At 35.1% G+C, this 26,616-nt stretch overlaps 1 long non-coding RNA gene across 5 annotated transcripts in view; it reads right to left on the reverse strand.

Annotated features, from left to right (window-relative positions):
- Positions 1–26,616, reverse strand: part of LOC112161888 — a 77,316-nt gene that overhangs the window by 41,825 nt on the left and 8,875 nt on the right. The window contains exons 1-2 of one of the 5 annotated variants that reach the window (XR_002921966.2): positions 15,960–16,345; positions 15,758–15,807 (exon numbers count right to left, since the gene is read on the reverse strand). The exons of 1 other annotated variant lie outside the window; for it this stretch is intronic. This is a non-coding gene — a long non-coding RNA (uncharacterized LOC112161888). Of the gene's footprint in view, positions 1–15,757; positions 16,346–26,616 lie in introns of those variants that run through there. 3 more of the 5 variants (XR_002921967.2, XR_002921965.2, XR_002921964.2) reach the window with 3 other exon arrangements.

The following is a 26,616-nucleotide window of genomic DNA, read 5'->3' on the forward strand; positions in this document are numbered from 1 at the left end:
CAGTCAATTTTACAGACAATTTTCACAGTCAATGTCTGTAGCCTAAACCGGTTCAGGGGGAGCAGCAGAGCAGAGGTAACTTGTCAGATTCATTAAGATTTTCTTCTAATCTTTTAATTTTAAATTAACATAAAAATCTGAAGAGGTTTTATTTCTAGTTATTTTTAGCTTTTGTTGTAAAACAGCTGATAAATATGCTGCCTTCTTTAACATTTTAGCACAACACAATCTGAGACGTGACCAGATACTTCTGCATTAAAAGAATCACTTAAACGTTCAGACATTTAGACAAAAAAAAAGGTTTATAGCAGCTGAGCTGAGATTTAAGCCACAAAAAGTGTAACTTTATATAAGTGGAAAGCTGAAATCAACATAAACAAATGGGGTAAAGCCTGGATTACTGCAGATCTGACGGTGTATTCTGTGATGATCATGGCTTCAAAAACAAGATAATCTTCTTAAATTTAAATATTATCCACCATAGCATTTCCTGTTTTAATGAACAATCCAAATGACACATATGTTGTCTCAGCTAAAAAAGTAAAATATTTTACATCTAAAAATACCCGGCGTGGGCTCTTAAGCTTCTTTATGACAATGACATTTCCCACGCATCATTTCTGCTCATATTTTTAGCCAAGAAAGAACACCTGTGAATTGTATTTTATGCAACAGACCTTTAAAAAAAGGATTTCAAAAGTTGGTAAAAGAAAGCTAATATTTCCACATCCCAAAATATTTAAACAATAACCAAATACTGTTTTTGTCCTTCAGGTAATTTTTTTCCAATACAAAGCTGCAGCTGCTTATAGTAAAACAGTAAAAACTTTTCCAAATGAAAGCTGCAGGTTTACTCATCCACCTGAGAAATATTTGAATTGATAAGTTATTTGTCCACATTCTCCTTTTGTGTAGGAAAAAGTTTTTGCATAAACTGTACATTAGTTTGCTCGTTCTTTTAAGAAACATTTTTTTAAGACAAATTCTAATTTGGGATGGAAAGTGTGAGTATCTGTGTCAACACGAATACATCATTGGGCTTGTCCATAACCTTTTTTTTATTAAGAAACATGTTCCGGGAAGTGTTTTAATTATGATTTTGAAGTTTTAACCAAAAATCCCCCAACTTAACTGTCTTAAAAAGTCATTTTTCATGTTGATCTGAAGCCTTTATCTCCAAAATCTCCTCTGAGGGGGCGTGGCTTTTGAAGCTAATCCACCCCCCGTCTGATTATGATAGCTCTGTGTCTCACTAGCGTAAATAAAATTATACATACTCATACAGATCTGAGTTGCTCCTGCTTCCCAACAGCCTCGGTTGATGCAAACATCATCCATGTTTCCTTTTAATGCTGATATTGATTCAACATCAGCTCACATGGAGGCGTTATATAACCTGCACCCCACCAGAGTCCACACACACAACTAAGACTCTTCAATGTCAAAGTGTTCAACAAAGCAAACTGCAGAAACTCTTAAATTCAAATCAAGAGTGAGCAGTCCTGGAGGAAAAAACAAGTTTTTTTAGAGATATGTCAACATTAAAAAAACAAAAATATGGTACCATAAAAACAAATCTAAGTAATGAGCTTCTACAGATATCAACACGTGCAGAATGATGAAATCATGCAAACGACTGCAGCTTCCTCCTGTCCTTGTGTAATCACTCAGGAACAATAACTTCAGAAGAAGAAGAAACCGTACACTGTTTTATAGCTTTTCCACAAAATACTGCGAATTGATAACAATTTATACTTTTACAACTTCTATTTTCCTCTTTTACCTTCTATTCCCCCCTCGTAAATATTTAATTTGGAGGGATTTTTTTCTGCTGTCACATAATATGTAAATATTTATGTAAAGCGACTGTAGGAAAGGCTGTGGAAAAAACTGAAGATGATCGATTCAAAGACAAATATTATTAAAAATGCTGAGCAACAGAGCTGAGACGAGTCCTATAACGTCCAAGAACAAAGACAGCTCAAACCACAGCAGCACGACAGCTCTGCTCGGTGCCTGCGACAGCTCATGAGGAACTTTTCCTCTGCTGTCAGGTGACACGAGTGATCGCACAGTTTCAGTTGGATTTCCCGGTAAAGGTTACACATTGTTTTAGTGAAGAGGTCTGCCACATGTGGCTCTTTTATTATTATTATTATTATTTTAAGTTTATAAATGTTAAAAAGTAACCATAAAGTAAGAAGTGAGAAAGTAGTAAAAGTAAACAAACTCATAATTGAACTCATGTACAGTTGAGGGTCAGTGAATATCACAAGTGAAGCTACAACATTTTGACATATTTTTGTGCGTCTTGTCCTGTAAAAAAATCAATTACAACAATAAGCAGTATCTGATTATTTAGAGAATTTTCTATTTTTGAAAAATATGTCACTTAATTACTTTGAATTTCATTTAGCCTTTTTAGATGAACCAACAACAGTGAAATCAAGTATTTTTATTTAATTACTGCTAACTTTACTACTACTTTTGCTGCATTGAGATGATCCTATAGTCTTTTATTTTGAAAGGAACTTCTGTCAATGTGTTCTATTTTCTTTAAATGTTTGCGTTTTATTCATGTAAAATGAACAACAGTTCATTTATGTTTATCATATTAGTAACAATAGCATAAATACAAATCAGCGTCTTATTTTTTAAGGAGTTAATGAGGACTTAGTGGCTCCTACTGTGAGAAATTTCTGAGTAAAAGGTTGCAATTCAATTCAGTTTTATTTATATAGCCCAATATCACAAAAAAAGAAGAATGAGGTTGAAAAAAACACTTTTGATTTCTGTTTTTTTTATATATATTAAAATATATAGCAATCATGGCACATAATATACATTTACTTCTTTCTGCTTTTTTATTTATCAATTTATAATTTTATTTTGTATTGTTTTGATGTTATTAAATGAAATACATTAAAAAAAATTGAAAAAGCAAAGAAAACTACGTTTTTATAGAATTTTAATTTTATTTTTCTTATATTTTTTCTAATATTTAAGAGTTTTTCTCCAACTATTCACATTTATATCATATTTAAATATATAACAACATATATGAAACCATTTTAATAATACGAAGTGACTAAAACCACAAAAACTATTTTTATAACTAAATTATGAGAAATAAAAATATTTTATCAAATAACAACTATTCAAAAAAATACTTTATTTTCTTTTAAGATGCTAAATAATGCAGCCAAATCTGACTAAATTCATTCCTATAAGGTTTGAAATTGTGCTCTTCTCAAATATTTTGTTTATTTTCCACTCGTCACTTTATTTACTTGTTTTAAAGCAGCTGTCAGCGCGGTCGGCTGGGAGTCAGAGCAGTTCAAACTCCCACTCGGGCATCAAATAAGTCATCTGTCTGGAGGTTCTGCCACTCACCCTTTGGCATTTCTAATATCCAGTGACTTAAAGTGAGAGACAAATATCGTCTTCCTTGCAACCACACGGTGACTCAGAAACAAACACACCAGAATAAAGATGTGAAACTTTATATCATCCAATTTCAAAGAAAATGAAATTCAAAGGTTGAGTTGTGCTGCTTCAGATCTCTTTTGGTTTGTTAACCTTTTATTTTTCTGAGGCTTTTATTTTATCAGCTTTAGTCAAGCTTTAAAATTTGTTTTTCTCTGAAAGAAAAAAACTTTTAACTTCACTTGAATATTTTAAATAGATATATAAAAGCAAATTCCCCAAAATATATAATGCCCTGCAACCAAACATAGATAACTCAAACAATATTGATAATTAAAACTCCTTATAAGACTCATTAAATGAGTGTGTGAAAGTGAGAAAAGGAAAAACAAAACCCAAAATGTCAAATGTTTGCCTTTTCATCACACAGGAAGCTTATCTGTCTGTGACATTTTGATCGCCTGCTTCTTGTTGTTTTTCTGTTGTTTACATGCTGTCAGCAGATGCTGTCCTTAACGACGTGGATGTGTGCGTAAAAGCGCGCGAGGGCCCGTTCTGTTCGACAAAATAAAGGCTTAGAGACGGATTCAACTTGATTTCCAATCGAGAATATTTTCATTTGAGCGACATATTTAATGTGTGTTTATTTTTATTTTTTAAATAAAAGATGAATTATGAGCAATTAGCTGTCATTTTAATTACCGGGTGTCAAAAAAATATATTTTTAAACGCCGGTATTCTTTTAACTGCGCAATTACGCAGTTGCGCCATTAAAGATCAAAATAGAAAAGATCAAATATGGTAAAAAATTATAGAAAAAAGCAGACTTTTGGTTTGTATTTCGACGTCTGTGGACATTTGTTGTTTTCCTTAGAAGCTGCGCCGCGTTGCGCGCGGAAGTCTCCACGGCCGCTGCGCGTTTTGCAGGACTTGGAATCGCCGCAGAAGTGCAAATCTGCGACTAACATGCAGGGAAAATGTCCAGCCATTGAATCACCTGAACTTACAGCTTTATAATTACACAAAGACCAAAAAAAGTGCCAATTTATTCGCATTTTTTCCCATTTTCAAGAGACAAAAACAACCACATAAAACAAAATACGATTTAACCCTTATAACTAAAAGAAAATAACTAATTTTGACTTTAAAAATGCCAAAAATATATAAATCAAACCTACAGAAACGATCCAGACTCATTTAATGTATAGATTCCGGCCTGGAGCATATAGGAGTGGCGCAAACATTTGCCCGTAAAGGCCTAATGCGCCATGCGCGCGCAGAGATAAAACACAGATAACAACTAAAGTTTCCATTAAAAACAGGCAGTGTACCGCGGAGAAACATTTTAGAACAAAGACATTTGATCTATGATCTCTTTTAAAATACTGGTTTTAAAGTCTGCGCGTCATCCGAGCAAAAAGCTGTCATTAAAACAAGATCTGGCGCGTGCTGCTGCAATCATTCTCATAAAACATCTAAATGAGCTTTTTTGCAACAAAAATACAAACTTTAAAGATATATATTTCTAACCAAACATGTAAAACAATGTGTTGTGTTTTAATTTATTTATTGGCTGCAGGAGGATTTTCATAAAAACAAGTATTTTTTACTTTATCACAACAAAAATGTAACAAACTTGCATCATATATGGCTTTAAAGTCTGCATCTTTTATAGTGTCAAAACTTAGGTAGAATAACGATCAACACATGCATTTAAATTAATAAAAAAACAATATTTTTATTATTTTTTTTAAATGTACGTGTGTAATAATAATGAAAGGTCTAAATACATAATCTGCAAATATTATTTCTTTGGTGAGAGTGTTTTATATCAGAAAAATGTACAACATAAACGATTTAACGTTTTGTGAAAGTTGTTTTTAGGCGGAGAAGAAAAGGAGACAAAGGAACAAACTGGTATCTGTTGGAGTGAGTCGCCCTCTGGTGGACACAAGATGGAACTGCACTTAAATTTAAAAATCTTTCTTTTTTGTTATAATCACATGAACACACAAAAGCTTCTGCACAGTGACATTTACAGGAGTAACAATGACCTCATCTTTCAGTCAGTCAACCTGCCGTGCGTCTTGCACGCAGACAAGCTACAGTAAACACTGCTGGTGACACATGACGAGGCCGAAACAAGATAAAGATTCCAGGAAAGTCAGCAACTTCAGTGATCAAAGGAAGGAAATCCTAGAAGAAGGCCTCCATCGCCCTCATAAGTCATCATCAGAGCAGAACCTCAACAGAAAACAAACAAAAAAACTCACAAGCAATATTTAAGTTTTAATTTGTTTGATTTAGCAGCTATTAAAAACAATATCATGTCAGGGTTAAAGGCTTAATTCTGATGTAATCAGTTTAAACTGCAAAAAATAAAAAAGTGTAAAAATTCGAACATTTAACATTAATAAATCATGCCAACTTCTGGTCTAAAATCATAGTATTTTGTGATTTATCTCCACCTAATAACTGTTTTGGTGTTTATAAAACTTTTTCTTTAGATTGTTTTGCTCACATATATTTATTTTTGTTGAAAATATAACAATCCCCTGAATCCCCTTTCAAGGTCACATGACCATCTACATCCAGAACAGTTTGTTGTCGGGTCAAACGTCAATTATTTCGGGGTAGATTTTTAAAGAAAGATGTATTTTATTTTCTAAATCGTGCCTTTTAAATTTGGACACAAATATTTCCAAAATCAACACTAAAAATCTCTCACCCCACGATATCCATCAGTTTGTTTCTGCACCTCAAAGAGAACCAAAGGTGGAACCAAAACTCGTTTCGTGCTTCTTGAGAAGCTGAAACCGTGTGGTTGGAGTGAGGAGGCAGAGGGAGATTCTGGAGGCTGTGAAGTTGTTATTTTTGTTGATGCACGGCAAGAAACACGAACAATATTCACAAAAACATTTACAGGAAAGTGAAAATAGAGACTTCTGCTAGTAACACACAGTCAGGCGGCATTAGAGAAACATTACGATCTCAGAAACCTGAAGATCCGTGCTCTAAGTTTTAAACCCTTCTGTTCTAAAATACAGCTACAGATTGAATAAGTAGCTTTATCTTTTTATGAGATGCTTGCACTTCGTAGGAGTATAAACTTATACAATATATTTTTTAAAAAGTTAATCAGAGAAGTGTTTAATCAGATTTAAATTAACATTTCTGCACACTTTTGGGTAGAATTTGATTGACCTGTTGTTTGTTTTTTGCTTTTTTTATTTGCTTAAGAAAAACTGAAAAAAAAAACTCCATTACTTTTGAAGTGAAGGGATTATTCCTGATCAATTCACTGCATATTTTACCGTAAATTCTCACTCCTCTCCAGCTCTTCTTCTTCCTAAGTTTGTCGAGGTCAATACGATTTAGAGCAAAGAAACTGTGGAATAACTTCTTTTAAGTAACAAATATATGTTTTTCTTTAAAGTAATTTTTTTTATTTAAAAAACGTTACCATTAGTGTTTTAATTATGATTATGAAGTTTTTAACCAAAATTCCACAATCTAAATGTCTTAAAAAGCCATTTTTCATGTTGATCTGAAGCCTCTGTTTCCAAAATCTCCTCTGAGGGGGCGTGGCTTATGGAGCGGAGCCGAAAAAAATCTAAACCGCTGCTACAAAAAAATGTCCAGCAATATCTGTAATTTCCAGATATTGGTTTAGTTTATTAACTTATTATTCATACAATAAGTCAGGCTTATCACAAAATCACAATATTTTCTTCAGTAAATGTTTAAAATGTTGGTATTTTTCTTGTAAATTAACATTTATATTCATTTATTCTTTGCCTATAATCCATAAATCCTTGTGAAAAGCTTCAGATTTACATCTGAAGCAGAGCACACAAACACAACGACGCAGCAAAGGATGTGAAAACAAAGAAATGAAGCGTAAATGCCACTAGAGGCTGATGATGCGTTCAAAGAGCAGAGACGGCATCACCAAACAGCTGCCTATCAGAGCGAGTCCATGTGAAGTCATAATTGGAACCATGTCACCTCTACATTTCACTCGGCAAAAATTACCCGCCAAAAAAACAGTTTCAGAAACCATTCAACTTTAGTCAACAAGTTACGCAGCAAACGGCAGAATTTGGGCTTCTGAAAGTCTTAAATCGTGTTTAGAATCAGCATAGTGATGATGTTTGTGCTGTTTTTAGTCATTTACTGTATCTCCCAGCCAAATTCATGAGCAAACACTGACACAACTACCATCTGACCTACTACTGTTTTCACCTTGACGGGATTCGAGGTTTTGACATTTACTGATCTGGAACCTGACTCATGAGAAGACGCGCTCCCATCCAGAGGGTTACAAACGCCTTTTCAGGGCTCAGGGGTGCAACCAGTTGGGTGGCGACCTCATTTCTGAACCGTGTGACCACTAAAAATCTCAGGTCGCACCAGAGGTGCCAGAGGTCAAAGAAAAAAAATACCTGGTGTTTTATTTTACTATAATAAAGTATTCCAGAATTGTTTGGTGAAATGTGAGTTTTAGTGCAGAGATGGAGGGAAAATAGGGACAAAACAGACAGATATAGATGTAAAATTCTGAAGGAGAGATGCATTTCTCCTTCAGAATCTACTGGAATTATGTAAACGGTTAAAGCGACACTCCAGGCGTTAAAGAGTTAAAGCAAAATCCTCTTTTTGTATGGAAGCATTTGCGACTCATAATTAAAAATAAAAGTAAATACTGGAAATGTTTTTTTCATTTTCACAATATAACTGTATTGGTTGTCTCTTAAATTAAAAATAAAAAGCAATCCTCCGAATGTCTTTTTCTTCTTCTTCAACACCATTTATTCTGTAACTTAATTAAAAGGATAAAGAAAAAGGGATTTGATATTTCATTTTCATAAAGTTCTCTAGTAAATTTGTGCCAAAATTCAATTAGAAATATCAAATTCGAAAAATAAATATAATTTTTTTCATTTTCTCAATGTAACTCCATTACTTGTCTCTTAAATAAAATGAAAAATCAATCCTCCGAATGTCTTTACTTTGGTCCATTACATTAATCAACATTTATTTTTAAATCAGAACAATTGCAAAGATTTAGTCCTAAACTTGACAAGGAAAGTGGAAGACACTTTAATTCTAAAAGTAGTCATGACATCTATCATTAAATAATACCATAAGGATCTGTTGTTTTCCTCTCTGTTGGTTGATTACATACTTTATACTTTTGGTCTTTCAGCTGTAAGTTTTTAAAAATGACAAAAAAGCATCAAAACTGTCAAAAAACAGCCACTCATTTTCAGTAAAGTGATTGAAACCCTCATAAAGTTAAAGAAAATGTCCTAATTTGGTCAAATAAACATCTCTGTGGATTCATGATGTTGCTGAGTCAGCATAATTAAAGACCAGGCCCACCTTTTCCGGCTTAAATCATAAGAAAAACCCTGTAATTTCTTGAATAATCACACTTTGCTAACACAGGATCATTATTTATGAGATTATCCATCACTACACATTCACAAGTAATATTTATGTCAATGTCGGATGATTCAATGAGCAGATTTTTATCATTTTCTCACATATTTCCAAAGAGAGATCAAGTATGGAGACAGGGTGCATGAATATTAACATTCTAAAGCAAAAAAACCCAAATGTAATAATGTATATTTATGATTCACACCATATTTCCCACATTTAGTTTGATTAAATTAAAATGTTTGCCCCCAAAAAAGGCAGCAAATCAAACAAAAACAAGATATAGTTTGTATTTCTTGTCCTCGTGTGAACTGAATAAAGTCGTCACTAGCTGAGTTTTAAGGGGGAGGCAGTGTAAAGTCATTTTGGACTCATTTGTGATCTCTCGATGACACAGACCAGGTTCTCACTTCTGCAGAGACTCATTCCTGCAGAAAAACATTCATCAGATCTATTATTGAAATGTTCTCGACTCAGCAAAATTAAAAAAAGAGAAGGTGCTGCAGCTGTCTAAAGGAGGATCCATTTACTCTACAGGTTATTTGCTTTGTCATATTTTTAAATGGCTTTAAAATAAAATGAAATTAATACATTATGTGAGCATAAACAATGTCACATTTGTAATATTTTTTTGTTGCAAGTTCTCATTTTTTATCAGATTTTAGTCATAATAAAACATTCTGTGAGTTTTTTTTGTAAAACATTTAATAATGTAACCCAGTTTAATACAATTTATCTTAGAGTGCTGTCATTATTGAACATAATTATGAAGAGGTAACAATAAACCATGATCTCAGGCCTGATTTAGCAAAAAGAGAATTTAAATTATGATTTAAAACACATCTTTTGTCTTCTTTTTCAACAAAAAAGCTATAAACTCAAAGCAAATAGGAAATAAATCCCACTTATACTATGTTTGAACAAAAAAATCTAAAGTTTTATCAACTTTTTAAAAACATCACACGTTTTATTTACTGTTAGGTGAATCCAAATTTCATTTTTAATGGATTTAACAGCAAAGAAAGCTGACAGTGTGCAAAGATAATATCAGAACTTCCTGTTCATCATTTGTAGCAAATTAATGTGATAAATGAGGTTCCACAGATTAGGACTGGGTATATAATCTTAAATTTAAGTAATTTAGACTATTTTTTTTAGAAATAGAATAATAATCTTTCTGTATATTTATATTAATCTGAATGTATTAACATTTATTGGTGAAATAATGAGATTGTTAATACCATACAGTGTTACATGGATCCTCAAAAGGAGAAGCTCCAACAATTGTTCTGCTTCTCCTGGAGGGCGTTTCAGTTTGGCCACTAGGGGGCGATCGCGCTAAAACATTACACCTTATTCCAGAAGAAGAAGAAAGTATAAGGGGAAAAAACGTGTTTTAGACCACAGATGGTTACTTTAAAAAATATTTCCTTAAAAGAATTAAGAAAATTCGTGCCTGTGAGTTTATAAAGATGTTAATTTAGTCAGTAAAGTTTGTTTACGTCGACCTAGCGTTAGCATTAGCCGTCCTATGGGAAACCCCATAAAATGTTAGCATCAAGCTAGCGGACTTTACCTTGATGTGCAAGACGAAAATTTAACTAAAGTGAAGAAATGTCAACTTTTGACACGTTTTTTTTTTTTTACATTTATGTATTCAGAATAAAGATTATTTAGAAAACAGTATCAGTTTTATTAGTGATAATTAAACGGAAATTGAAATGTTTGTTAACTTCATAGCAAACATGTATATATATATTTTTTATCTACTAAGTAATAATATACTTTTGGGTAATATCTGCCTTTAAAATACTTTATCTGATAATGTATTTATTTTACTTTTTTTTTTTTTTTTTCGAGTGATCACACATGGAACTCAGTCTGGACAATAGGTGGATCAACCAAAAACTGTATTTTTCGAAACACATGGGGGCGGGAGAATGTTTTGTGTGTCTCTAACCGGCAGCAGAGAGCTGAGTCATCTCTGTCGCAGCCCTCCCACGCCTACCCACGCTGCACTGCTCTCGATTTCTGTTGGTGGTGAAGATGCAAGGCCCCGGACTTGATACCAAAACTATCTGCATCACTCGATCCAGGCCCACAGATGACGAAAACAGTTACCGTAAACCGAGGGGGGAGAGCCTTGGTGGCATACAGGATTGTGCGTGTTTTGTATGGGCTGCATGTGTGAGTGGGCCTCATCGCAATTTACAGAAACCGATATCGATTGTCAAACAGCACAACATGTGTGTAGACCGAAAGGTGTGACTAAGAGAGAGAAAGATGTGTGTGTTTCTGTTTTGTCCAACTCCCAAAGGTGTCGTACTTAAGAATGGCATTTAAAATGCCAATTTCTATCATAAAAATCCAGAGAAGAAACATTTTGAAAGATATTATCATTTGATATCAGCAACTTAAAGGGAAAAAATGTTGCTGCCATTATAAGTTCCTTGAGACTAAAGTGATTTAGCACATATGTCTCTTGTAAGATGATTTTTTTTAAATCTAGTTGTATTTGCCAGGAAAAACAATCTCAGAAGTGTGTAAAAAAGTATTCCTTACTCCCAAACTGCTTCCAAACGATTATGAAATGCGACCCAAGTGTTGGATTTGGTGTCAATTTAAAAAACGTGAATCTTTTTGTCTCCTTCAGATTGACCAAACACTTAATAAACGCCCTTTTGTTTGCCCAACATTTGCCTATTCTTATTTTATTAACCCTTCTAACACTAGGTTAGTCAGGATTACAAAGGGGAGAAAATATGTCTTGTACTATTTAAAACTGATGAAACACAATTACATCAAATTAAATGAAGGAACTAGGAATGCATTTTTTCATGATTTAGTTCAAACTTATATATTAATATATCATAAAACAACAACACAAAACAGAAAAATCCTTTTGTAAATTGCTATTAAGCAAGTAACTATGAAAAAATAACTTTGAATTGGCTGGCATAATGTAATAAAGCAATAATTAATGAATTTTTCTTCAATTTAGCACACGTGACACTTTCAGTGTAAACACACTGGTATGCACCGATTCACCTTCCTCACGATTTGATTACAGTTCATCTTTAAACTGAGAATTGTGACATCCCTAAAGAGAACAAAACTTCTGCTCAAAAGAATAATAAGGACCTGATTTCGAATTGCAAACCACTGACAAAATATCGAACTGGAAACAGTCTGTTTGTTGTTGAAAAGCATCAAGAATTCTAACTGCTGAAACATTTAATTAGAAGCATGGGTGTAATTTCCTCTGCTAGGACAGTATCGGAATTGTTGCATTTGTTTATTTTAGATAGATGGTTATTCCTCTGAAGATTTCTTTCCGTCAAAGGAGTCATTACTTCCCACTGTCACCCACCCACAAGGCACAGGATGTTTATTAGATACTAATACACATAGAAGTCTACAGGAAATCTCTGACAACTCTATTAGATGTGAAGGATGAAATATATCTGTATTTAGACAAATCTACTTGTAGACATCTAATCTTGGAATATTTAGTAGTTGAAACTACAATTTGATCTTCAGAACCCACAGGTTTGTTGGTTCCAATCCAGCTACTGTTAAGTCGGCGTGCACCCTAACCAGGTCACCAGTTTGTCACGGGGCCAGACAGCAGTTAACCTGCCAAACATATTATTGAGCTGTCAGAGAAAGCAGGAGAAAATCCAAACCCGTAGAGGGAGAACATGCAAACTTCATCCAGAAAGATCCCAGCTGGGATTTGAACCAGGTTCTTCTTGCTAGAAGGTGAAAGAGCTAACCACTATGTCACCTTGCAGCCTTTTCCTTCACAGATAACTAGTAATCACAAAGTTCTACTTTCTAAGAAGTGGCAAATATTTCTATTGACATTTAACTAAGGGTCAGAAGTGTCAGAAACTTCCATCAAAGCAACAATCCAACACCTACATTTCTGTTTAGATGTTTAACTGGTCATCCGTTGGTCACAATGGATTATTATTCTTAGATCTTCTTTTCTGATCTTCTGCTACAGTGGTGTATACTTGTAGAGCGGTTTTCTACCTTCCTCCCTCGAAGGCCCAAAATCACTTTACACCCAGTCCCATTCACCCATTCACACACATGGCATCTCCGCTGCCAAACACTGGCGCCAACCTTCCACCACAGGGAAGGTGGGGTTCAGTGTCTTGGCCAAGGACACTTCGACCGACACATGGACGGGCAGGGTGGGAATCTAACCTGCAATCTTCAGATCAGGGGTTGATCATCCTACCACAGCACCACGATCGCCGCACAATAGTGTCCAATTGATATTCAGAGGCACAATTCTAAAATTATAGACTTGGATTAACAAAAAAAAGTGGACTCTACACCAATGCTGTCATCTTTTCTGAGATGTCTAGTAGATGTCTATAAGATAACTAACTAAAAGATATCTACAGAAGATATCCAATAGATATCTACTGAAGATGTCTATTCGTTATCTAATGAATCATCTAGATGTCCAATAGAGATCTACTGTAAATGTCTATTAGATATCTAATAGACATTGGTGTCTATTAGTCATAGATGTCTATTAGATAGCTTAAAGACATCTAGTGTAGATGTCTATTAGTTATCAAATAGACAGACATTTATTAATCATAGATGTCTATTAGATAACAAACTAAAAGATATCTGCAGAAGATGGCTATTCGATATCCAATAGACATCTATGTCCATTCGATGTCTAATAGACATCTACAGTAGGTATTCAGTAGACAGCTACTGTAAATGTCTATTAGATATCTAATAGACATTGGTGTCTATTAGTCATAGATGTCTATAAGATAGCTTAAAGACATCTATTGTAGATGTCTATTACTTATCAAATAGACATAGACATTTATTAGTTTGATATCTAATAGATATCTAGATGTCTGTTAGATAGCTTATAGACATTTACAGTAGATGTCTATTAGACATTGAATGGACATAGATGTCTATCAGTCATAGATATCTAATAGACATCTACAGTAGATCTCTATTGGACATCCACATGTCCATTAGATAACTAATAGACATCAATGACTAATAGTCATCTATGTCTGTTGGATATCTAATGGACATCTACTGTAGATGTCTATTGAATAACTAATAAGACTTAATGTGTCCGGTGGGAAGAAACATCCCAATATGCTTATTAAAGTGCAAAGCATGATGGGACCACAACACACTTAGCTGTCTGCTAGAGATCTAAACTGCGATATGCAATAGACCTCCATGAAATGACGTCTATCGGATGCATATATATGGCTGAGAGCTATGAAACAGCCATGGTTTAGATCAAGGATAGGCAACTCCAGGCCCTTCGAGGGCCACAATCCTGCATATATTCCAACATACCCCGCTCTGGTGTGTTCTAATTGGCTGGACACACCTGAACCGCGTAATCAGTCATGAGTAGGGCTGGGATATCTGGAAATCATGTAAACACTGCGGCCCTCGAGGCCTGGAGTTGCCTATCCCTAGTGTAAATATCTATAGATGTGTCTGTACCTGGTGGGCAGTGCTTAAGAGGCAGGGCAGTAATCTGGCCTTTAATACTAATGTATTTACGAGAAATAGTTAAGAACATAAAAGAGGTGAGATGTCCAATTTTCTGCTCATAAATTTTTACAGACCTTCCTTTTTTGGGTCCCTCTGAAATTCAATACAGCAGTCACACATAGAAGAAACTGACACTATGATACTTGTAATTGAGTCTTTCATCTCCTTCAAAGGAATTTAGAGAAACTCAGACAGAGTTCACACAAACCCACTGGAGAAAAACCCATTTCTGTGAGTGTGACATTCAACTGTCAAATGAAAGAGTACGCTAACAGTGAGAAAAAATAGTGTGCACTGTCATACTGCGTTTAGCGCTCACTAATATTGTGAACGGGGTGTTTATATGCGGCAATATTCAGGTCCAAATTTAAACATATACGTGTTCCGGTTAAAGTTAGCAGTGTAGCTCATATTTGGGACATCAGTGTATTTGGGTTGAATGCGGTCAAACCAGAACCAATTAAAACATTTTCGATTAATGAAAGGACCAAGATTTTTTTAAAAAAGGTTTAAAAAACTTTGAGGAAGTTCGCATTAAAGCCACTTTACAACTGATTTATTGCTAGCTCATGATTCAAAACGGAAAGTGAACTGTCGCAGCCTTTCTATGAATAGGACCATGACACAGCATGCAGACGCAATAGTTATATGGCAAGAATTCTGACAAGGTTAAAAAAAATAAAAAATAAAAAAAAAACAACGTTTTCCCCAAATTCATGTGGTCACAACCCTTTGGTCACCGTTCCTCAAATGCAAACAGCTGGTCTGTAATTTCACCAAAACACACCACCCTAACACCATTACTTTCACTTCTTTACCCCTTCAAAGGTGCGGTCAGTGTGTCACAACAAAATTGCACAATGAAGGTTTGCATTATTAGCAATGTGCCTAAAATAGTCAATGTTTGCCATAAAAAACAAACAAGAGAGCTAAAATGTAAATCCACAGTCGGATTCGTCAAAGCATTTCCTATTTTTCAACATTTTGCTACTCGGCTGAGACTCGAGTTTGAATGTCGTGGTACAAATTTCTATTAAAAAATCCCTGCTGGTGAACTTTCTTTGGAAAATACTTTTATCAAAAAAAAAACCTTGCTGTAACTCAGATTTCAATGTCTTTAAGGCTAAATTCCTCCATAAGCTCCTTCTTAATTTCCCCAGAAATAATTTTCATATAGTTTAACCAAATACAACAGATTATAAAAATGTAAAATGCCAATACATTAGGAGACTGGATTTTGCACCAAATTATGAAAGAATGTTTTCTCTTCTTTGATCATTAGCTCTAAAGTCAAAAGAGGGCTCAGCTTGATTCCACTTACCAGTGGGTCCCCCTTCATCCTCCTCTTCATCAGAAAGTCTTCAAAGAATACTGAAAGCAGACACAGAGAGAGGAGAGAGGAAAAAGAGCAGAGAGGGAATATTTTAATCATGAAGGAAGCATGCCATCTTCCCACTCACATTGCTGAGAGTCAACCTCACTCAGACAGACAAAAAAAAGATAAAACATTCAAAGAAAATCACCCAAAGGTCAAACGAATCACAGGAAAAGGAGAAATGGAGTTGGGTCAGACAGTAAGTCAGAAAATGAATGTCCAGAGTAAAAAGCAGGAATGAATAGAATGTAGAGAGAGCAGTGGTTGACAGGGGGAGGTGAGCACATAAAGACTGGAGAGAAAAAAACTCAAATGCGTGGCTTGCCTGAGTCATCGGCAAACACCACTTCCGCCAGAGTTCTGAGAGCTCCACTAATGACTGGCCAATTTCTGAAGCACAGACACATTACGTTTCCTTCTTTGAACTCAAACTCTCGCTCCCTTCTTTTGCACTGAGGTGACTGCTTCTTTAGAAAGAAAAAGCTTTCTGTTTTTTTCAACTTGCTAACACCACTCTATTAACATTTGTTAGAATGATGGAAACGTATGGGCGCAGTAGTTTCTCTGAAACATGTCAGGGGGCTCAACTGACCTCATGACTGTGTGTCATGGGAAAAGCCTCTATCTGCAGCTGGCCAGAAATAAACATTTTTTGACTTTCCCATAATTCCCAAGGGCTCTTTACTTCCTGTTTAATGAAAAGTATGAGTTTTTTGTTCAAAATGTAAAAAAAAAAAACAGCCATCCCTGTAATTTTTCTTCACTTTGACCATTTGAATTGGCAAGAACAAGTGGTAGAGTAATGATATCAAACATGACACCTATCAGGTTGTGTCCGAATTCCCTCATTCCTAACTAGTAAAAACTATATAGTGCAGGACTATATATATTTAAAGGTAATTCGAACACGATTCTCACTATTTTTCTCTCGTTTTTCTAAACACCAGATATGACGTCATCGATTTCACAAGTTAAAATTGAATAAATACGAACATTTCACAGCGTTTATTTATGACTCCATTGTGTTCTGATGGTGAAAATGTGGATGATTTATTCAAAAATGAAATTTAAACACATTTTTTTGTTTGACCACAATGCATTGTGGTCTATATTCGCTAATCTAGTCAGCATCGATGTACGCTAGTTTTTCGCTAAGACTTCTGGGAAATTTTTAGTGGACTTGAATTTGGAATTAGTATATTTGGACAGCACCAGAAATATTACAAGTTTTTTCTCGTAAAATTACGACTTTAAATCTTGTAAATAATCTTGTAAATTTACTAGTTTTTTCTCGTAAATGTACAAGTTTAAACTCGGATATTTACGAGTTTTAATCTTGTAAGTTTACGACTTTTGATCTTGTAAATTTACGAGTTTTTTCTTGGAAATCTACGAGTTTAAACTCGGATATTTACGAGTTTTAATCTTGTAAGTTTACGAATTTTAATCTTGTAAATTTACGACTTTTAATCTTGTAAATTTACGACTTTTGATCTTGTAAATTTACGAGTTTTTTCTTGTAAATCTACGAGTTTAAACTCGGATATTTACAAGTTTTAATTTAGTAAATTTACAACTTTTGATCTTGTAAATTTACGAGCTTTTTCTTGTAAATCTACGAGTTTAAACTCGGATATTTACGAGTTTTAATCTTGTAAATTTACGACTTTTGATCTTGTAAATTTACGAGTTTTTTCTTGTAAATCTACGAGTTTAAACTCGGATATTTACGAGTTTTAATCTTGTAAATTTACGACTGTTTTTCACATAAATTTACGAGATTAAAAGTCATACATTTAGCTTATGACTTTTAAAGTCATAAATATACGACTTTATTTTAGAGGTTTAAAGTCGTAATTTTAAAAATACAATTTTCTGCATAAAGTGGCCCTAATACTTCGTCCTATGATTGAGCAGAGGGCTAAACCTCTGAAATGACGCAGAAAACCCTCTAATTGTGCCAGTTTCCCCAGCTGAGGAACAAATGGCGCTCTCTGAAGAACAACACACTGACATCAAATGCTCCTCTGAGCCTCACAAAGTTTCAGGTTTAAGATATTTTTGGCTGTGATTTCTGATAACTTACTGAGCTTGCACAGAAAGAGTTTCATTTCACGTCATGTGTTGCCTCTTTTTTTTTCCTTCGAGGGGGATGGGATCAGAGCAGCTGAAACCGTCTGCAGCCTGACCAGCACTTTCAGTGACATTTAGCTCCTCGCCGTGCCCACCACTGCTGAGGCAGCAAGTCTGACACAAAGCATAAAAACACATTTGTTTTATCCTTCTGACAAAGTACAATCCCATTAATAGACCCCCAATACGCTCAAATCACAATCCATGGTCTCCGTTACAGTCTGTTCATCACATGACTTCTGACCCAACATCATGACTACACTCAGCTTCCTGTAACTCTTTTCAGGACCCAGACTTGTGTTTGTAAAGACAGAAAATCAAAGACTTATTCTGCTTAAGTTCAATGTAGAGCAGATACAGGGCAGGATTGAGTGATAAATGTGGAGCATAGCACCAAGTTTAGACAATTAACATCATTTTTCTTCTGCTAACAATTAAGCTTTTTTAGAGTTGTCAAAATAGGGGCTCATAACTGTGTTGTAATAATACTAGAGTATTAGGGCCACCAAAAAAAGATCAAAGTCATAAATGTATTACTTTCTTCTTGCAAATTTATGACTTTGTTAAATCTTGTACATTTTCCACATTTTTCTCAAAAATTTACCAGAAAAAATGTGTAAATTTACGAGATTTAAGGTAGTACATATGTCAAAAAAAGTTTTTTCTCACATATTTACTATGTAAAATCTTGTAAATTAACAATTTTTTTCAAGTATATTTGCAGTGTTAAATTTAACAAAATTAGGATTTTTTTCTTGCATATTTATTATGTTAAATCCTGTAAATTTATGAATTTTTTCATGCATATTTACTACATTTAATCTAGTAAATTCCCAACTTTTTCCTCACATATTTACTATTATGATTTTTTTCTGGTAAATGTATGACATTTTTCTTGTAAATTCCTAACTTTTTTTTGCATATTTACTACGTTAAATCTTGTACATTTTCCAAATTTTTCTCATAAATTTGCCAGAAAAAATGTGTACATTGACATAAAAAATGTCTAAATTTACGACATTTAACGTAGTAATTATGCAAAAAATTTATTGCATATTTACTATGTTAAATCTATGACTTTTTTCTTGCATATTGACTACGTTAAATCTTGTAAATTAACAACTTTTTTCAAGCATATTTACAACGTTAAATTTAATAAATGTATGAGTTTTTTCTTGGACATTTCCCATGTTAAATCTTGTAAATTATGACTTTTTTCTCGCATATTTACTAAGTTAAATCTAGTACATTTAAAACTTTTTTCTAACATATTTACTATATTTAATCTTGTAAATTTACAGATTGGTGTTCTTTTTTAAGACTTCATAAGAGACAAATTTGGAGAGCAAAAAGCACCAAACAGAAACTGAAACCTTTTCGACTTCTTTAACAGGTTTCTTTATTCAGATAATGTGTCAACCCAGAACGGTTTGAATACAATCCCAACATAAATAAGCATCAGATTTGGGGGGAAAAAGTGTATTTTCAGTTTGTTTTATGAACGATTTGGTCTAGATTTTTATATTTAAGTTTCTCAAAAGCAGCACAAAGTCTTCTGCAGTAACAGATCTGTCCTTTTGCAAGAATCAAAGACTGAACTGTAACCCAGCTCCTGTTTGTCACCTAGACATGCAGCAATGCAGAAAGAAAGTGAGACTTTGACAAGTGCTGGCTCAGCATTGTGTCTTTTGTGGGAGGATTGTGGGAGACTGAGTATGCAGATGAGTCAAGAAGACCCACTGCACATCAAATCAGAACAGATGGCCCGGCAGGTTTTCTTTAGAGTATGAGTGAGAACTCCTGACTGCTTATAAATTAATACTTTTTAAGCTGTAAAGATGTATTCAGTTGAACGAACTTTGTAAGTAACCAACTCATTAGCATGAAAGAGTCGAAATTTGCGACTGTCTGTTTTGCTTTTGCTATTAAGGCAAAGCAGTCGGTTCCTATTATAAAAGTCAACCTGGAATTGCTGAATGCAGTTCCCCTAATGACCACAAGGGGGAGGTTTCAGAACAGAGAAAATGCTCTTGGTCAAATATCTTGATGGAGCCATAGAAGGATTTGACTAAATGATCATTGTGTCCCATATCATTAATTTTTGAATAATTTCAACTTGGATGAAGTAACCTCCAGTCAGCATTGTTTATTCTTTAGATTCCCATAGATGGCGTCCAAATATCATGTCTATGACACAACTCTGTTATTCTATGAGCTTTAGTAACAAAGATTTTACAACAAACCTGTAAACTTAATTGATTGGTGATTCTAACTAAAGTGATTTTTCTCACCCAAAAAATGACATTGTATATTTGCAATCTAGTATTAAAGGGCGTATATTGACTTTTTAAGCTTTTAAGTGTATTATACTGTTCATTTCTCACTATTAACAACCACAAAGGTCTATTTTGATCCATTTATGTGTTTCTGAATATTCTTCTTGAAACCTGCGCTCTGAGGACCAGCCCCTCCCAACACACGAAAACGAGCAGATTCTCACAAGATGATGTCACAAATTGAGAACAGCCCCTTTTCAGCAAAAGCCTGCACTGCCAGCACCGCCCCCAGGCTAAAGCAAGCATCCACTTTCTCTGTGAAGTTAGCAGTGATCAGCCACTAACTTCTCTGCTAGCTTCGCCACTCAGCTAGCTGTTTTCTGACGCTAACTTCGCCGCTCAGCTAGTGGTGATCAGCCGCTAACTTCACAGCTCAGCTAGCGGGGAAGTTAGTGGCTGATAACCGCTAGCTGAGCAGCGAAGTTAGCGTCAGAGAACAGCTAGCTTCGCAGCTCAGCTAGAGGTTCTTTAACACTAACTTCACTGCTTAGCTAGCGGTTATCAGCCGCCAACTTAACCGCTAGCTTCATTGTCTAGCTAGCGGTTCTCTGATGCTAACTTCACTGCTCAGTTAGCAGTGATCAGCCGCTAACTTGACCTCTCAGCTAGTGGTTCTCTGATGCTAACTTCACCACTCAGTTAGCGATAATCAGCCACTAGCTTCACCTCTAGCTTCACCGCTCAGCTAGCGGTGATCATCTGGTAACTTTACCGCTACCTTAACTGCTGAGCTAGCTGTTCTCGGATGCTAACTTCACCGCTAAGCTAGTGGTGATCAGCCAGTAACTTCACAGCAAGCTTTGCCGCTCAACTAGCGGTTATCATCTGGTAACTTTACCGCTACCTTTACTGCTGAGCTAGCTGTTCTCGGATGCTAACTTCACCGCTAAGCTAGTGGTGATCCGCCAGTAACTTCACAGCAAGCTTCACCACTCAGCTAGCGGTTATCTGACGTTAACTTCTCCGCTCAGCTAGCGGTGATCAGCCGCTAACTTCACAGCTAGATTCACGATCAGCTGGTGGTTCTTTGACGCTAACTTCACTGCTTAGCTTGCAGTGATCAGCTGTTAACTTCATTGCTAGCTTTGCTGCTCCGATAGTGATTCTCAGACACTAACTTTTCCGTTTTGCAGTGCTCAGCCGCTAGCGGTTCTCTGATGCGAACTTTGCCGTTTAGCTAGCAGTGATCAGCTGCTAACTTTGCCACTCAGATAGCTTAGCTGTTAGCCCGTCCACCGCTACAACCACTGTTGCTCCTAAAAATAGAGATACAGTGTTCACATATGTCTTTGCAAAAGTTAAGATGTTTTCTGTTTTCGTGAGCAAAACGCAGACACGCTGCCGAGGCCGGTTCTAGGATGATGTCATGAAATGGGCGGCACCCACAAGCAGCAAAAAGGCGGAGCCTCAGTGTTACGGCTGTGGCCGTATTTGGGTTCTGTTGGTTCTTTTCGGTTCTGTGGATTTTATTCAGAGTGGGACTCCTGTATGTGTTTTGGATCTTTGTGTCTCTTTTTCCTTATTTCTTTCAGGTGTGGTGCTGGAGGCGTGGCTCCCCATTGGTCGAGGCCGAAGGAGGGGAGCCTTCAAAAGCACCACATGGACCTCCAGACCAGGAGAAGGGAGCTGGGCTGCAACAGTCTCCACTGCAGCTCAGTGAACTTCTCCACCTGTTTTAGTGCGCACTTAGTTTCTTTGGTGATTAGTTTAGGTCCCACTCTGTGTTCTGTGTTTAGTTTTGGTTTTAGTTAAGTGAAGCTGTAGGGGTGAACCGCCATTTTCTTTAGTAAATGTTTTCTCCTGTTTATGTTAGTCCAGGGAGGTTAGTGTGTGTCATTATTTTACTGTTTCTTTTACAGGTAAGCTCCCTGGGTTGAGTTAGTTGGGGTTTTGTTTGTTGTTTTGGCCTTGGTTCACCCTGAAGCCTTTTGCTTCACTTTTAGTTAATTATTTTGGTGATTTTTGTCATGTAAATAAATTCGTTATATTTTTATGGAGACACTTGTTGTGCTTTTATTACATTTCTTATTTAATTTACCTTTATGTTAGGCCCCTGCACCCCTAGACCACATGGGGCGTAACACTCAGAGATCAAGGTATATTACTAGGAAAAATAGTCATGAAAATAACTCATATCAGAGTAAGAGATTCTTTTAAGATGAAGTGAAAGCCTGAAGAAAAATAAAAACTTAATTTTTTTTCTGTTTCCATTTTTTTGTTTGTTTGTTTGGATGGATGCCTAACCCAGTCAGGTCTCATCATTTAAATTAAGTTTTGTGACTCATTGTTTTGAATGGTAATAGTAGGATATATGCTTAAGTTAAGTAAAGGGAAAAAATAATATTTCTTTGGATATTCATAGGACTAAATAATACAGATGACCAAACTGAATTAACCTCCATTCCAGGAAGGTAAATAATTCCCTGTTAACATTAGCTTAGCTTATTTAACAAATCTTCTATTTTACAGCAAATGTTTCCATCATTTTATTCTTTGCTTTTCCTTTCCATCTTTGCAAAACAACACGATCCTCTCCACCCTCGTTTTGCCCCCAATGCTCGCTGCTGTGTTCCTGACGTCGCTGGAACAATTTGTTTGGTGCTGGTTAACAGCGGAAACGCTGCTCAGAAGAACAGTTTAGATTTTACAAGTGGGAATAGAACTTCACCCACACATCCAGTCACAGAATCTCAAATTTTCACTCTTTTTTGTACGTCTTCTAAAAGATCCCTACACTAAATATTCCCGTCCTGAGCCAAACACTTAGATAAAATCTAAAATATGCAGAATTTTAAACTAATAAGAATGGATGTTATTAATTAACACTAATTGTTTCCTGTTAAGAGCAAAGTTCTCATGGGTTCAGGTTCAAACATCACCTTTGTTTGAGTTAAGCCGGTGACAAGACTTATCCTGTCGAGTCCATCCCAGACTGAAGACAGATGAGTCACCAGAGGATCTGACTCACCTCTGCAGGAGTCAGAACCCTGTTTCCCATGAAGCGGTGCACTGAGAGGCTATTGTGTATCTGATTATCCAGATGTATGAACGTAAGGGGAGAGTCGGGGGAAGCGGGGGTGCTTCTTCCCCAGAGATACACTGGATGCCAAAATCTCAGGAAGTACAGTTACTCAAAGTTTTCACCTTGTGAGACACTTCACTGACGGAGGAAGTGAGTGTATCCGTGCACTTCTGAGGGGGAAAAGGTCAAAAACGACGTTGGAGGAAGAAATCATGTGTTAGTGATTCAAACTGAACAGGACCGTTAAAGCTGAGACGGTTTAACTCACAGCTCTGCTTCAGGAAATGCAAGACAATAAATCAGTCCAACATTTTCAATTTACAGTGTAATTAAAGTTACTTTTGTATCATTTGTGTCTCCACATATCTGTTTTGATGCATTTTTTTAAGAACTTAAGGACCTCCCTTTTTCCTTTTTTGAAATATTCCCTTCAGCATCTCATATGAGTCCAAATATGTTTTACTCTTAAAAAGTATTTGCCTTTTAAAAATACAAAGTGCATCTTTTTTATATAATTATTGAAACTCTGCTTGAGCATTAATGAGTTTTTACATTCATACTATAATGATTCTCCTGCTCTTTCTGTACGTTTTTTGCACGTAAAACTCGATCATACTTTCAACAATTTCAGTAATCTTTGTATCAAAACTTTCAGCTCGTTCAGGACATTACTGCTTGTACTTTTGGTATTCATAAACTTCAAAGTTTTTGAAATATTGAGAAAAATATGCCCCATAGAGTCTTCAAATTTCAAATTTTTAAGTAGATTAGCAACAAACCTTTAAATATATTTATGGACAATGCTTTCATCTTTAATAGTAATTTTTTTTTAAAAATTGGAGTTTAGCTAAAATTTTAGCAACAGGCTAACGTTTTTGGCTAATCTGTTATCTACCAGGGTTTTTTAGGCAATTTACTGTTTAGCTTTATTTTAGCAACAGGCTAACGTTTTTGAATAAATTAGTTAACTGGAATTTTTGGCTATTTTGGAGTTTTGCTAGTATTTAAGCAATGTGATAGCCTTTTTTTGGCAAATTTGGCATCTACTAAAGTATTTTTATGCTAATTTGGAGTTTAGCCAATATATTAGCAACATGCTAGCGTTTTTGGCTAATTTGTTATCCATAGAGGTTTTATAGGCTAATTTAGAGTTTAGCTTCTATTTTAGTAACATGCTTACGTTTTTGACTACTTTAGTTTACTGAGAAATGTGTTATCTACTGAGGTTTTTATTGGCTGATTTAGCTTCTAATTTAGCAACATGCTAACATATTTGACTCATTTAGTTTACTGAGGATTTTTAGGCTATTTTAGAGTTTAACTAATATTTCAGCAATGAGCTAGCTTTTTTGGCTAATTTGACATTTAGGCTACTGAGATTTTTGGGGCTAATTTCTAGTTCATCAAATTTAAGCAACACACTAAATATTTTTGCAAATTTGGCATGTTATGGGTATTCTAAGCAAATTTTAGTACATTTTTTTCAGAAATTTAGGTCAACTTCAGTTTTTTTTCATAGTTCTTTAATGAAATTTCCAGTCTTTTAGCAAATGTAACATTTTAGAAATATAACTTTTGCATTTTTAGCAAATTCTTTCAGCAATTAAAATAAACTGTTACCATTTTCAGCAAAAAGCTTCAGCGTCTTCAGTGACTACTTCAGTCACACTTGACTTTTCTAGTTTAAATTTATGCTAGAAATCATTTTTAAAAAATTGATTTTGTTAGCAAAAAAAAAAAACAGAATTGTGTCTCATTTTGCAAATACAAATACATTTCCTTACTGTTACACTCGACCTGTTGAAGGGGATAAAATAAATCTGTTGCATCAAATTCTCTAGTGGAACCTTAAAGAAACATATTTAGGGTGTTCTTTGCAAAACTGCAACAAATTGTTTTTCCTCGATTGTTTGAAAGTAGATTCATTTTTTAGTTGGTTCATCAATTTCTGTTGCTCAATATTTGCATGCCTTTGGTTGACATTGGCTAAAATGTAATTAAAAATTCCATCTATTGACTTTATATTTAATGATGAATGGTAAAATAATCCTCAAAAAAGAATAAACAACTCTCTACTCCATACCCCAAAAAGCCAGATATTTAGGTAGAATGACCAAGTCTTCCTTTTCTCCCATCACTACTTCAAAAATGTGCTTAATCAATATCTACTAGAATAGGTTCTATTTCTCGTGCACTAACACACAATAAGCCTAATGCTGCATTGACTAAGCTGACCTGTGTGAACCGACTCCAGGCTGTTTCTCACTGCTTTCATGTCGCTGTTGTTTTTCAAGAACGCTCATCGATCATTGACACCAGTGGACAGCAGTCAGTCGGTCAATAACTCTAATCCCTCGGGGAGGGGGCAGAGCCTCAGCTGTTCCCCCCTCTGGAAGAGAGAGGGTTAAAAGAATGGAGCAATACGGTGTAAGGGCCCTGCAGGAGTCCAGCAGGAGTGTGTTGGGCTGAAGCACACCGCCCTCTGCTGGCCAGATCAGGAAACTGCACCAGAGGTCACATCAGGTGACCACAAGGAGGTCACAGATGGATTAAGACCTGAATCCTAATATTTATATATTTTTAATAGATTTCTTTTTACAAATGCTGTCAGGTTTACCCAAACAGATCTAATTTCTTTATAACACTTAAAATATGTGTGTAGTTTCACTCGTCTTCCTAATATATTTAGTGTTTTACAGTTTTCAAAAAAATAAATAAATAAATAAATCACAAAAAATCAAATTTTATACTGTTTTGACAAACCTTACAGACTTTTTTTCCCCATTATACATACACAACTTCATGAAAGTAAATTAAGAGCAAAGAAAATACAAGAAAAAAAGGTTTAAAAAAACATTAAAGAACATTTTAGAAAAAATAGACGCTTATACTCTATTTTTGTTATTTTTGCTTTGATGATGTATTGTAGCAGCTGAAAACTTGTAAAAGAAAAAAAAGGGAAAAAAAACAGATGCTGAATTTCTTAAATTGGACTAAACAGAAGCTTCAAGCTGCGATACTGGATGGAACAGCTTCTTGAACAAAACGCTTTGTACGTTAACACAACATAATTATATATAAATTTCAAGTTCCAGACAGTTCTCTATGTTTTTAAATAAATTTTGTGTTTTCTGAGACTTTAGTATTTTATTGTAAAAGCAGTTTGAAGCAATAATGTAATGTAAACGTCTATTATAATGAATTAAGGGCCAGGCTTCAATAAGCAATGCTTCTTCCTGCTGTATATAAGACATAGCATACCCATTGTCAATTGTGCAAATACAGATGTGACTGTAACATATAGCTATTTGTAT

This window comes from Oryzias melastigma, linkage group LG15 (genome assembly GCF_002922805.2).
Source record: "Oryzias melastigma strain HK-1 linkage group LG15, ASM292280v2, whole genome shotgun sequence".
NCBI lineage: Eukaryota > Metazoa > Chordata > Actinopteri > Beloniformes > Adrianichthyidae > Oryzias > Oryzias melastigma.